The sequence below is a fragment of the Vulpes vulpes genome, chromosome 9, assembly GCF_048418805.1.
Source record: "Vulpes vulpes isolate BD-2025 chromosome 9, VulVul3, whole genome shotgun sequence".
In the NCBI taxonomy this organism is placed as follows: domain Eukaryota; kingdom Metazoa; phylum Chordata; class Mammalia; order Carnivora; family Canidae; genus Vulpes; species Vulpes vulpes.
The window spans coordinates 96,471,054-96,484,403 of record NC_132788.1 but is presented as its reverse complement, the minus strand read 5'-3'; the positions used below and the strand labels follow the sequence as shown (position 1 = coordinate 96,484,403).

The following is a 13,350-nucleotide window of genomic DNA, read 5'->3' as shown; positions in this document are numbered from 1 at the left end:
TGTCTGCAGATGTTGTCAGATGTCTCTTGGGGGACAAAATCTCCCCCTCCCCATCACTGAGAAGTTGAGAAGCAGTGAGAGGGAGGATACCAGCGAAGCCCTTCAAGAGAGCCTTGCAAAAAATAGTGGAGGCAGATCCTATTGACCCTATTTGTCTGATGCTCCAAATTCAGTGACTTATAAAGAAACCATATTTCCCAAGCCAAATTCAGCACGTGACTTAATGGAGGCTTAAAAAAAAAAAACAAACCAAAAAATTCTTCTGTGAATTTATTTCTTTACCAGCAGTACACAGTTTGTATCACATTTATGTAGTTTTATTTTTTTTTTAAAGATTTATTCATGAGAATACACAGAGAGGAGAGAGAGAGGGGCAGAGACATAGGCAGAGGGAGAAGCAGGCTTCATGCAGGGAGCCCAATGTGGGACTCGATCCTGGGTCTCCAGGACCACGGTCTGGGCTGTAGGAGGCGCTAAACCTCTGAGCCACCCGAGCTGCCCACATTTGTGTAGTTTTAAAAAAATTTTCCCCTTCCTTTCTCTTTTTTATCCTCATGGCCATCCCCCCCATTAAATCTCTTGCATGTCTAATCCCATCTTGGTCCCTGCTTCCAGGAGGACTTAAACTGGTTCAATGACTCAAAAAAAGTGGTGCTGCCCACTGAAGACATGTGTAGCCCTGGTGGGTGGGGCTCAGATGGTTGCAGGAGAGTCGGAGGAAAGGAGCAGAGTGGGGTCAGGCTTCCCCTGGCTGCCTCTGGGCAAAGACTGAGCACGGCAGGGGCACCGGTGCCACACCCCTCCTGCCCAATGAGGGGACTCCTCTAATGGGGAATTTCAGCCTGGGGAGTCCCCAGCGGCCTGGCCAAGATTTTCTCAGAACTGCACTGCGGCCTGAGGTTCTTCCTCCCCCCACCCTGTCCTTCTCTCCTCTGCTTATGCAGGGGCGGGCCCTATACTGCAGAGCCCCGCCCCCCCCCTCAAACCCTTGATCCCTCAAACCCTTGATCCCTCACAGGTGTTTCCCCAAATAAATCTCTTGCACTTCTAATCCCATTTTGCTGTCTGCTTCTCAGAGGATCAGACAAGTAATGGATTCCCTACACTAAAAAGAAATTAACTTGTATAAAACAAGATAGTTTGTAGCAAAACCATATCCCAGGCAATCCAATAGTTATAACACTTAAAAGCAGGGATGTACCAGAAGATTGGGGTGTGTGATCATACCACCAATGTTTTCTGAGAGCGGATTGTATTTCTAAGCGAGGATTTATCCGTATGAAGAATGGCCATTTCTTATTGCCTTCCCCACCCCTTTACAGGAACTTCCTCCAATTCAGAAGGCACCTGCACAGAGATGTTATCCTAATTCCCCTCACCCTGCTTCCCCCACCTCCCTTGCCAACATGGATTTGGAATCACATCATATCCAGATAAAGGGAACCATAGATCTCTTCAGGTGACCGACACAGGGATACTCTAAACTAAGCTGCTGTTTCACCCCCACCCCCACACAAATCTCTCTCTTTATTCTCATCCATCCCTTCTTCCTCTTCCAATGTAATGATCCTTATCACACCATGAAGATATGAGACTAGGATAGAGAGAAGGCTGGGACTTGAAGGTCAAGGCTTTGCCTTTGCAGTGAAAAAGAGAAAAGTTGTTCCCAGCAGCAGGCTCCGACCAGCCAGGTGCTCACAGGTAGACCATGAAGTTCTCCTGCCAAACAGAGCCAACCTCACAGATCACCAACATCAGACGAGGTCTGACAAAACAGGACCATTCCACAGTCATGTCTGAGGGCAGACAAAATCAAGGCCACTGTGCAAACCACAAAAACCACCAACGTCCCCCACTGCCAGCTAACACAAGTGACAGTTCCTTTTTTTTTTTTTCACCAAACACAGCTTTAGCTTTGCTGCCTTTGTCTGAGCTTCTATATAAAAATCAAGATACCCAATCATAGAATTGATCCTGCTTCCTCAAAGCACCCAATCCAGAAGGAACTCCTGCTTCCTTGAAACTGCCCCCACAGTACTTAACGCAAGTTCTATTAGAAGTCCCTTGTAACACCTACGGACTGGGATGGCCCAGGACTCCTCATCTAGACTCATCTAGACACCTATGCTGTCTCCCTCACTGCAGCAAATCAGTAAATCCAACTTTGTTCCTGATGGTCTTTGGCAATGGGCATAGACAGGTGGTCCACAGGTGGCCAGGCCCTGGCTTGTCTTAGCACTTTAGCTCCCGGGCCTGTCTCCAAGGTGCTGCATGCATCCTATGAGAGAGAAAAGAGAAGAAAGTGAAGGCAAGACCATAACAAGAAAAAAGGTCTCATATGTACGGCTAGGGTGAATCTCCTGACTATGGTTCCAATTCTTTTTTTTTTTTTTTTTTTTAAGATTTTATTTATCTATTCATGAGAGACACACACAGAGAGGCAGAGATACAGGCAGAGGGAGAAGCAGGCTTCCTGCAGGGAGCCTGATGTGGGACTCGATCCTGGGACTCCAGGATCATATCCTGGGCCGAAGGCAGGTGCTAAACCACTGAGCCATCCAGGGATCACTATGGTTCCAATTCTAATGAATTGCTCTGGGCTTTGAACAATTCATACAAAAGTGGAGCTACATGTATCCTTCACAGGCCTGCAGAGTAAGTTTTCAACAAGTCAGGGATGAGAGCAAGGTGGGCCCAATGGCCGGCTTACAGACAAACCACTTGCCCCAGCTGGGAGGAAGCAGCAGGCTGAGGGAAAGCAGAAGGTACAGAGAACATGAGGAAGTGAACTGAGAGATAGTGCAAGTTGGAAGGAGAAGAGCTAAGAACATCAGAAGGAAACAGAGCTGCAAATGGACCCTAGGGGCCAGAGACGAGGAAAAGAGGAGGCTAAATTCATCCTGACCGTGAATCCTCTGCCCTTGAAGTATATCTCTGCCAAGGGACAACAACTTTGGGGAGGCCCTGGGAGAAATGGTGGGGGCAGGGGCTGGCAAGGTGGGGCAGATAAACACCAAAGTGAGGGAGAAGAGGAGAGGGCCATCCACCCCTGGGAATGGGGTTCAAAATTCACCTCCGAGTGTGACTTGAGTGGGAGCCTCAACTGGGCAAGTGTTCCCCTTACCTTTATGTGTCAGAAGGAAGCTATCGAGGATAAGACTCCAGAGCAGATGCCAGGGCCCAGCCTTACTGCAGCCTTTACGATACTCTCCCCAAGACTTCTCGGGTTCTCTGAGCAGCTACCAATCAGTCGCCTTTCAAGAGAAACAACAGATCAATAACGAGGGTGGCCTTCCAGAGACTCAAGAGGCCAAAATTAACAGCCCAGCTTCCAACGAGTGAGAGGAAGCAGAGTGTACCAGTTAGGAAAACAAATGCTTCCAAGGAGGGACGAGACGAATGGGGCTGTGGGTCCAAAGACAAGGACCAGAGAGGCGCCTAGAAGGGAGCAGCGGCAGGTGCAGGTGCAGGTGCAGGTGCAGGTGCGCAGGCTGACCCGCGCCCCAGCAGGCGGCCCGAAGCCTCGCCGTCCTCGCACACTGCCACCCTTCCGAGCTGCGGACTTAAACTGTGGGAGAGCTGTCGGGCCCCAGTTAGGGAGATGCATGCTTCCCCCCTCCTCGCCCCCAGACAGCAGGCCCAAACCGTGAGGTGAGGGGTCTGCCCCAGCAAACCTCTTCTGTCCTCAGCGGTGAAAACGTTCACCAGAAGCTCAGTCGGCGACGCCGTGGCACAGTTTCATGGATAAATGGGCTCGTTCTCCATCCGGCCAAGAAAGTCCTCGACTGGGGTCCCAGCAGGTCCATCGGCCGTGCCCCGCCGCCGCGGCCTCAAACCTGCCTTCCAGGGGCTTCTGCGCCCGCTTCCGTGCCCTCTACCTGGAGGCCCACCTGCAAGCCACTTCCGCGGGCAGGGCCGGGCAGGGCTCACGGCCTCCCCCTGCTGTCCCACCGGGACCAGAGAGCCGTTCTCCGCTGCGTGCAGGAGAGAGGACGGGAGCACTGGCTTCACTTCCAGAGACTAACGGTGGAGGCAACGGCCAGGTGAGATCCAGCCAACCGCCGCCCGGCCCCGCCCCCGGCCCGCCTGGCCCCGCCCCCAGCCCCGCCTAGTCCCGCCCCCAGGCCCGGCCTCTCCCCAACCAGCCTAGCCCCACCTTCAGGCCCCGCCCCTGGCCCCGCCCCCAAGGCAGACCTGGCCCCGCCCCTCTCCCCAACCGGCCTAGCCCTCACCTTCAGGCCCCTCCCTGGCCCCGCCCACCGCGGCCCCGCCCCCTGTCCAGCTCCGCCCACTCCCTCCTTCTCCTCCCCAGCAAGTCCCCGCCTACACCGCCACCCACCACCTCCGTTTCCCCACCCCCACAGCCTAGGGCCGTCACCCCCCCTCCGCCCCCACTCTCCCCACCCCCGCCACGCCCCCGCTCCGCCTCTGCCTGGAGCTCCCTCCCCTCCCCCAGGGCATCGCCCACGGGGTCTGCCTCCAAGCCTTAAGGTCTTTCTCACCCTCTGTGAGGCTCAGGCATCTTTGGCACCGGTTGTCCTCACCCTGGTCCGTTTCATTTTATTTTTTATTTTTTATTTTTTTATTTTTTTATTTTTTGTAAATTTATTTTTTATTGGAGTTCAATTTGCCAACATATAACACCCAGTGCTCATCCCGTCAAGTGCCCCCCTCAGTGCCCATCACCCAGTCACCCCCACCCCCCTTCCGCCTCCCCTTCCCCCACCCCTAGTTCGTTTCCCAGAGTTAGGAGTCTCTCATGTTCTGTCTCCCTTTCTGATATTTCCCACTCATTTTTTCTCCTTTCCCCTTTATTCCCTGTCACTATTTTTTATATTCCCCAAATGAATGACACCATATAATGTTTGTCCTTCTCCGATTGACTTACTTCACTCAGCATAATACCCTCCAGTTCCATCCACATCGAAGCAAATGGTGGGTATTTGTTGTTTCTAATGGCTGAGGAATATTCCATTGTATACATAAACCACATCTTCTTTATCCATTCGTCTTTCGATGGACACCGAGGCTCCTTCCACAGTTTAGCTATTGTGGACATTGCTGCTAGAAACATCGGGGTGCAGGTGTCCCAGCATTTCATTGCATCTGAATCTTTGGGGCAAATCCCCAACAGTGCAATTACTGGGTCCTAGGACAGGTCTATTTTTAACTCTTTGAGGAACCTCCACACAGTTTTCCAGAGTGGCTGCACCAGTTCACATTCCCACCAACAGTGGAGGAGGGTTCCCCTTTCTCTGCATCCTCTCCAACATTTGTGGTTTCCTGCCTTGTTAATGTTCCCCATTCTCACTGGTGTGAGGTGGTATCTCATTGTGGTTTTGATTTGTATTTCCCTGATGGCCAGTGATGCGGAGCATTTTCTCATGTGCTTGTTGGCTATATCTATGTCTTCCTCTGTGAGATTTCTGTTCATGTCTTTTGCCCATCTCATGATTGGATTGTTTGTTTCTTTGCTGTTGAGTTTAATAAGTTCTTTATAGATCTTGGATACTAGTCCTTTATCTGATACGTCATTTGCAAATACCTTCTCCCATCCTGTAGGTTGTCTTTTAGTTTTGTTGACCGTATCTTTTGCTGTGCAAAAGCTTCTTATCTTGATGAAGTCCCAATAGTTCATTTTTGCTTTTGTTTCTCTTGCCTTCATGGATGTATCTTGCAAGAAGTTACTGTGGCCAAGTTCAAAAAGGGTGTTGCCTGTGTTCTCCTCTAGGATTTTGATGGAATCTTGTCTCACATTTAGATCTTTCATCCATTTTGAGTTTATCTTTGTGTATGGTGCAAGAGAGTGGTCCAGTTTCATTCTTCTGCATGTGGATGTCCAATTTTCCCAGCACCATTTATTAAAGAGACTGTCCTTGTTCCAGTGGATAGTCTTTCCTGCTTTGTCGAATATTAGTTGACCATAGAGTTGACAGCCCATTTCTGGGTTCTCTATTCTGTTCCATTGATCTATGTGTCTGTTTTTGTGCCAGTACCACACTGTCTTGATGACCACAGCTTTGTAGTACAACCTGAAATCTGGCATTGTGATGCCCCCAGCTATGGTTTTCTTTTTTAATATTCCCCTGGCTATTCGGGGTCTTTTCTGATTCCACACAAATCTTAAAATACTTTGTTCCAACTCTCTGAAGAAACCATTTACCATTCAAATGGTCCTCAAAAGAAAGCAGGGGTAGCCATCCTTATATCAGATAAACTAACGTTTATCCCGAAGACTATAGTGAGAGATGAAGAGGGACACTATATCATACTTAAAGGATCTATCCAACAAGAGGACTTAACAATCATCGAATGTGGGAGCTGCCAAATATATCAATCAATTAATAAGCTAAGTTAAGACATACTTAGATAATAATACACTTATACTTGGTGACTTCAATGTAGCACTTTCTACACTCGATAGGTCTTCTAGCACAACATCTCCAAAGAAACAAGAGCTTTAAGTGATACACTGGACCAGATGGATTTCACAGATATCTACAGAACTTTAACATCCAAACGCAACTGAATACACATTATTCACTAGTGCACATGGAACTTTCTCCAGACTAGACCACATACTGGGTCACAAATCAGGTCTTAACTGATACCAAAAGATTGGGATCGTCCCCTGCATATTCTCAGACCATAATGCCTTGAAATTAGAACTAAATCACAAGAAGAAGTTTGGAAGGATTTCAAACACGTGGAGGTTAAGGACCATCCTGCTAAAAGATGAAAGGGTCAACCAGGAAATTAAGGAAGAATTAAAAAGATTCATGGAAACTAATGAGAATGAAGATACAACCGTTCAAAATCTTTGGGCAATCTGCAGCAAAAGCAGTCCGAGGGGGAAATAAATCACAATACAAGCAGCCATCCAAAAACTAGAAAGAACTCAAATACAAAAGCTAACCTTACACCTAAAGGAGCTAGAGACAAAACAGCAAATAGATCCTACACCCAGCAGAGAAGAGTTAATAAAGATTCGAGCAGAACTCAATGAAATAGAGACCAGAAGAACTGTGGAACAGATCAACAAAACCAGGAGTTGGTTCTTTGAAAGAATTAATAAGATAGACAAACCATTAGCCAGCCTTATTAAAAAGAAGGGAGAGAAGACTCAAATTAATAAAATCATGAATGAGAAAGGAGAGATCACTACCAACACCAAGGAAATACAGATGATTTTAAAAACATATTATGAACAGCTATATGCCAATAAATTAGGCAATCTAGAAGAAATGGATGCATTTCTGGAAAACCATAAACTACCAAAACTGGAACTGGAAGAAATAGAAAACCTGAACAGGCCAATAACCAGGGAGGAAATTGAAGCAGTCATCAAAAACCTTCCAAGACACAAAAGTCCAGGGCCAGATGGCTTCCCTGGGGAATTCTATCAAACATTTAAAGAAGAAACCATGCCTATTCTACTGAAGCCGTTTGGAAAGATAGAAAGAGATGGAGTACTTCCAAACTCGTTCTTTGAGGCCAGCATCACCTTAATTCCAAAACCAGACAAAGACCCCACCAAAAAGGAGAAGTATAGACCAATATCCCTGATGAACATGGATGCAAAAATTCTCAACAAGATACTAGCCAATAGGATACAACAATACATTAAGAAGATTATTTACCATGACCAGGATTTATCCCCGGGACGCAAGGCTGGTTCAACACCCGTAAAACAATCAATGAGATTCATCATATCAGCAAGAGAAAAAACAAGAACCATATGATCCTCTCATTAGATGCAGAGAAAGCATTTGACAAAATACAGCATCCATTCCTGATCAAAACCCTTCAGAGTGTTGGGATAGAGGGAACTTTCCTCAACATCTTAAAAGCCATCTACGAAAAGCCCACAGCAAATATCATTCTCAATGGGGAAGCACTGGGAGCCTTTTCCCTAAGATCAGGAACAAGACAGGGATGTCCACTCTCACCACTGCTATTCAACATAGTACTAGAAGTCCTAGCCTCAGCAATCAGGCAACAAAAAGAAATAAAAGGCATTCAAATTGGCAAAGAAGAAGTCAAACTCTCCCTCTTTGCTGATGACATGATACTCTACATAGAAAACCCAAAAGCCTCCACCCCAAGATTGCTAGAACTCATACAGCAATTTGACAGTGTGGCAGGATACAAAATCGATGCCCAGAAGTCAGTGGCATTTCTATACACTAAAAATGAGACTGAAGAAAGAGAAATTAAGGAGTCAATCCCATTTACAATTGCACCCAAAAGCATAAGATACCTAGGAATAAACCTAACCAAAGAGGTAAAGGATCTATACCCTAAAAACTATAGAACACTTCTGAAAGAAATTGAGGAAGACACAAAGAGATGGAAAAATATTCCATGCTCATGGGTTGGCAGAATTAATATTGTGAAAATGTCAATGTTACCCAGGGCAATTTACACGTTTAATGCAATCCCTATCAAAATACCATGGACTTTCTTCAGAGACCTGGTCCGTTTTAAACATAGTTTATAATCATGGCTTGCAAGTGGGAAGCAGGATGGAGAGACAGTTGATTTGGACACAGGCCTCAAGACCTGCCTCATTTTCCCCAGGAAGCGTCTGCAGGTCTGGCCTCGGGACTCTTGCCTCACTGCCCCAGCGTGAGAGCGTTACCTTAGGAAATAGAAAGATCTGGAAACATGAGGGGCCCGAGGTAACCCGGGATCTTTGGATGGAGATTTTTGTTGTTGGCATTTTTGGGGGGCAGCTCTTGGAAATGTCTGGGAGGAAGATGCCCCTTGAGTACCACTGGTCCTTTATGTAATGGTCCTCTTGTGGCAAGAGCTCTTTCATTGGGATTTGCTGGAAGAATTTGACCAGCCAAAGAGACAAAGCTTGTGACCCTCTTCCCCTTTCCTCCTGTAATTGCTTTTCAGTGTCTTGGAGCATCTGTTCAGAGAAGGTCAAGGGTGATGTCTATTCTGCAGAAGCTCATCCCTAAAATAGCCATTGTCTTCAAAACCTTCCTGATTTTGGGTCCTTAGAGAACTGGGGAAAGAGGACCTGAAATATGTCACTTCAGAAACTTGAGATGGGACTTAAATATCATAGAAGTGTCCACCCCAAACCCTGGGTATGCCGAGGTGGACTAAGAATACTCTATAGTGCCACCCTCTCCACCTGAGCCAGTTTGGTTATTTATTTATTAATTTGTTTATTTATTTGTTTATTTTCTGGTTCACCTGAATATGGATTTCCTTTCACCTTCAGGTGAGAAAAATATTAGGTTGCTGTTAAAGAAACAGTAGTTCTCTCTGCAAAGGCTTGGAATCAAGATTAAGTCTTGAGGTGAGCCTGTCTCTTACAGGTGCAGAATCTATGCCATCTTCTAGCTGCCCTGGCCTTCAGCATTGCTGAGGACCATGATAGAGCGCATGATTTCTTTTTATAGCATCCAAAATGTAAGTTATTAGTGAAAGGATATTGCTAAGAAATCATGGCAATATGCTGTAATCGGTTTATAGATTAATACAGCTTGTTTGCTAATGTAAATAACTTGCAATGTAGTCTGTTGCCTTGGGAGCAAAGCTAGAAACAAAAGCACTGAACTGGGAAAACTGAATGAAAATTGGCAAAGAGTCCTCATCACATTTGCTTGCTGTCCCTGCAGTCTCAGCCCCACATACATTCCTTTACTAGTTTAGAGGTGTCTTAACAGCTCCAGAGAGCATGCCACACTTTTTGAATGAATGAGTGAGTGCTATCACCAAAGGTTTGTAATCTCCCCCCCCTTTGTCCCACCTGCCGTGTGTCTGAACCTTTCCTTATAGCACTTCACGTGGCAGCTGCTTCTCCACCCACGCTTAGCCTAGCACCATGTCTTCCACATCGTATGTATTTGATAGCAGTGAATTGAAATAACTGAATCGAGTTGGGTACGCAGCAGAATAAATGCCACACAGTTTAGCTCCACCTGTGCTAAAATTATTTGTGCAGACCAAAGCAGATGTGATACCATGTTCAATTATGGCTCAACCCTTGACAAGGATCTGAAGACAAATAGAAACATCTTGATCTATTTGTGCAAGAAGTCTGTGCTTGCAGCATCTGTAGCAAGTGTAAATTTTTATCTTAAAAATCGATGTCTCTGGCCTGGAGAGAATGAATTAGATTGATTTTTTTTTTTTTTTGAACACTGAAGACAGAGACTTTGTTATCTCAGAAGGGTTTGTTACCCATGTTATTTAAGGAAAACATAATTGAAAATGCAACTTCATCCTGGGTACACTGGACTGATTTGACACTAGACTTTTTTTTTTAAAAAAGGTATACAGCACTTTTATCTTTGTTATTGTAAGTATCTCTGTAGCAGTGGTTCTCAAAGAGACTATCTGCCAAAATATCACTGGGTTGCCATTTAAGAGGAAGTGAGGAGGTTTTCTGGAAAGATCTAACCCCTGACTGGAAGGATCACCTCTGAAGAACCTATTTCCCCATTGTCCCCCCTTCAGCTGGGCCTCAGTGTCTGAATCTGTAAAATGAATGGGCTGGTCACTGGATAATCTTTAACATTCCTTCTAATGATAACTTTCACAATTCTTTTTTTTTTTTTTTTTTTTGTCAGCCGAAATGAAGGGCACTTGGTCAGCTCAGCTACTACCAAATGGTGAATCTTAGGGTGTTTTTGCTCTTAAAAGTGATTCTATAAGGAATGACTTCTGCTTTCACTAGGTCTCCCAAAGTATTTGTGTCTATAAGTAAGTGTTTGCATTTCAAATAGAAACTCTGACAATGGCAGGAGAGTGAAGTCTGGCCTCTTGTAAACCAGGCATTGCTTAGAATGAGTCACAGACTATCTTAAAAATACTGGAAATCTAAATACTGTTTTTTCTTCTTAAATCAATTTTATTGAGATGTAATTTACCTACAATAAAATGCACGTGTTTGAACTGTTGATCAGTTTTGACAAATATTTACTCCCAGGGAAACCACCTCCCCAACACCCTCCAAAGTTTCCTCATGTCCTTTTGTAGCCAAGGCTCTCATCAGACTGGGTCTTTCATATAGATACATCTTCCCTTTGCATCCCATTTTTTTACTTTCCTAGGGACACAGAGGTGAACAGAGGCCAAAACCCTGCACTTGGGGCTTACATGCTAGTGCAGTAGGGTGAGCAGTTCTTCAGCTAGCCCAAGCCCCAGTTTAACTAATTCAACCTCTCTTACTGGATAAGGAGATAAGACTCTGTTCAGACCTTTGGAGGATGCCCCACATGGGGGCTCCCCTCACCCTTGAAACAAATCACTTTTCCCCCACAGGATGAGGAAGTTCTTACTCTGTCTCCTACAGCTGAATGCCAATGAAGTCCTCCCTTCTTCTTCTTTCTTTTTTTTTTCAACAGTGTGGGAAGCCAATCCCAGAGCTCTGAATGGGTAACAGCAGGGAGCAGAATTGCTGGGTTCTTCAGATGCATTTTGTTTTCCTTCTCTAGAAGATGGTAGCTTGTTTTAGAAAAACACTCAGTCCCCAAGAATTATTTATTTTCTGAAGAATCATGATGTATGGCAAATGTATGCTCAGTGGGACAAACCACGTAGAATAAGATGGCAAGTTAGATACAAGCCTGGTTAATGCCCCACGGTGCCATGAAACCATAGCCTTTGAGGTTTATGTTTTCTACTGGACAGAGTTCATTTGCATCTCTACAAAAATCATTCGCAATTTATCAGTTTATACAAATGAACATACACTCTTAACAGAATCTAGGTCCCAATCAATAGTAAGTCAACCAAAAATTTCATTTCCTCATAGCACTGAATAATCCTTAGGTGAACTTGTTAGACAGTGCTCTGGGAGACTCAAAGGACATCCAGTCCATCATTTCGCATCATTTTCAAGTTTTGGATAATCCGTCTTAATGTGATTGACCATACTCCTGCAAAATAATAACCAACCTTCATTAGACCAGAGGGACAAGTGTCTCTTCCGTGGCCTATTGAGCTGTTACCAACTGATGCTACTACCACTGCCATATCAGGTATTTTTCACCCCAGATCTCTCCTCTACCACCTGGGCGAATTGGTGACCTTCTCAGTACAATCTGATGAATGAGTTACTTCTGGCAGCTGCCTGTTTGATGTCTTCCTATAATGGAAAGGACCATTGCTCAGGAATGTTTGGCTTTCCTGAAAAAACAAACAAAACCCCCAAAACTGGGGCTCTGGGCAGCCCGGGTGGCGCAGCGGTTTAGCGCCACCTGCAGCCCGGGGTGTGATCCTGGAGTCCTGGGATGGAGTCCCACGTCGGGCTCCCTGCATGGAGCCTGCTTCTCCCTCTGCCTCTCTCTCTCTCTCTCTTTCTGAATAAATAAATAAATAAATCTTAAAAAAAAAAAAAAACCGAGGCTCTGAGTAAAAGGATTGATTCATTCTTCTTTGGCAACTTAATTTAATTTTTAAAAAGATTTTATTGGACAGAGAGTGAGAGAGCACAAGTAGGGGAAGTGGCAGGGGGAGAGGGAGAAGCAGGCTCCCCTGCTTGTGCTGAGCAGGGAGCCTGATGTGGGGCTTGATCCCAGGACCCTGAGATCATGACTTGAGCCCAGGGCAGGTGCTTAACCAACTGAGCCACCCAGGAGGCCCTAATCTGTTTTGTTTTTGGGATTCCACCTATAAGTGAAATTGTACGTTATTTGTCTTTCTCTGTCTGACTTATTCCACTTAGCATACTACCCTCTAGGTCCATCCATGTTGTTGTGAGTATAAATGCATTTGGAGTGCCACCTGCTGTCTTGGAATGCCCTCCCTTTGCATCCCCCACTCCTCAAACAGGAGGCTGGAGTCCACCTCCTAGGTCTGCCAACTTTCTTCCAGGTGACCTAAAGTAAAAGTCACACATTCTTTGTATCTCTTCATTTAAATTTCAGAGAAAAAGAAGGGGAATAAGACAGTTAGCTGCAGGACTCACAGGATGGTTCTAAGAACCAATTCAGAGTTTATTGAGTTGTTAAGTGCCAGGCACTCACTGCTGCACCGTGAAATAAAACTGCAGTAATGTTTGTGAGGATACTTTGCAAATCAAAAGAGAAGGTGTAATTAGTTGAGATCAAAGACCCATGACAGCCTGAGGGCTGGGCCTCCTGGGTGGCTGCAGGGACCAGGGTTAAGATGTGGATGATGGTGGGAAGAGATTTGACCTGGTGGAATGTCCGATGATCCTGCTGGTGTTCAGCCTGCAGACAAGCTCAGGCAACAGGGTGAGTGGCCGGCAGCCAAGTAATTAGTTGTGTGAAAAAGAATCAAGAATGGAATTGGTCCCTACTGGCCTCCTGAGCCCCACTGAGTCCACCCAGGGTCCAAGTGGCTCTTTCATTCACTCCCACA

The 13,350-nt window shown here is 45.7% G+C and overlaps 1 long non-coding RNA gene across 1 annotated transcript; it reads right to left on the bottom strand.

Moving 5' to 3' along the window:
- Positions 1 to 257: 257 nt before the first annotated feature.
- Positions 258 to 4,022, bottom strand: LOC112913263 (uncharacterized). The gene is made up of 3 exons (XR_003233651.2): positions 3,675 to 4,022; positions 3,125 to 3,254; positions 258 to 2,278 (listed from the first exon to the last, which is right to left on the bottom strand). It is a non-coding gene; the product is annotated as an uncharacterized lncRNA (long non-coding RNA).
- Positions 4,023 to 13,350: the final 9,328 nt, after the last annotated feature.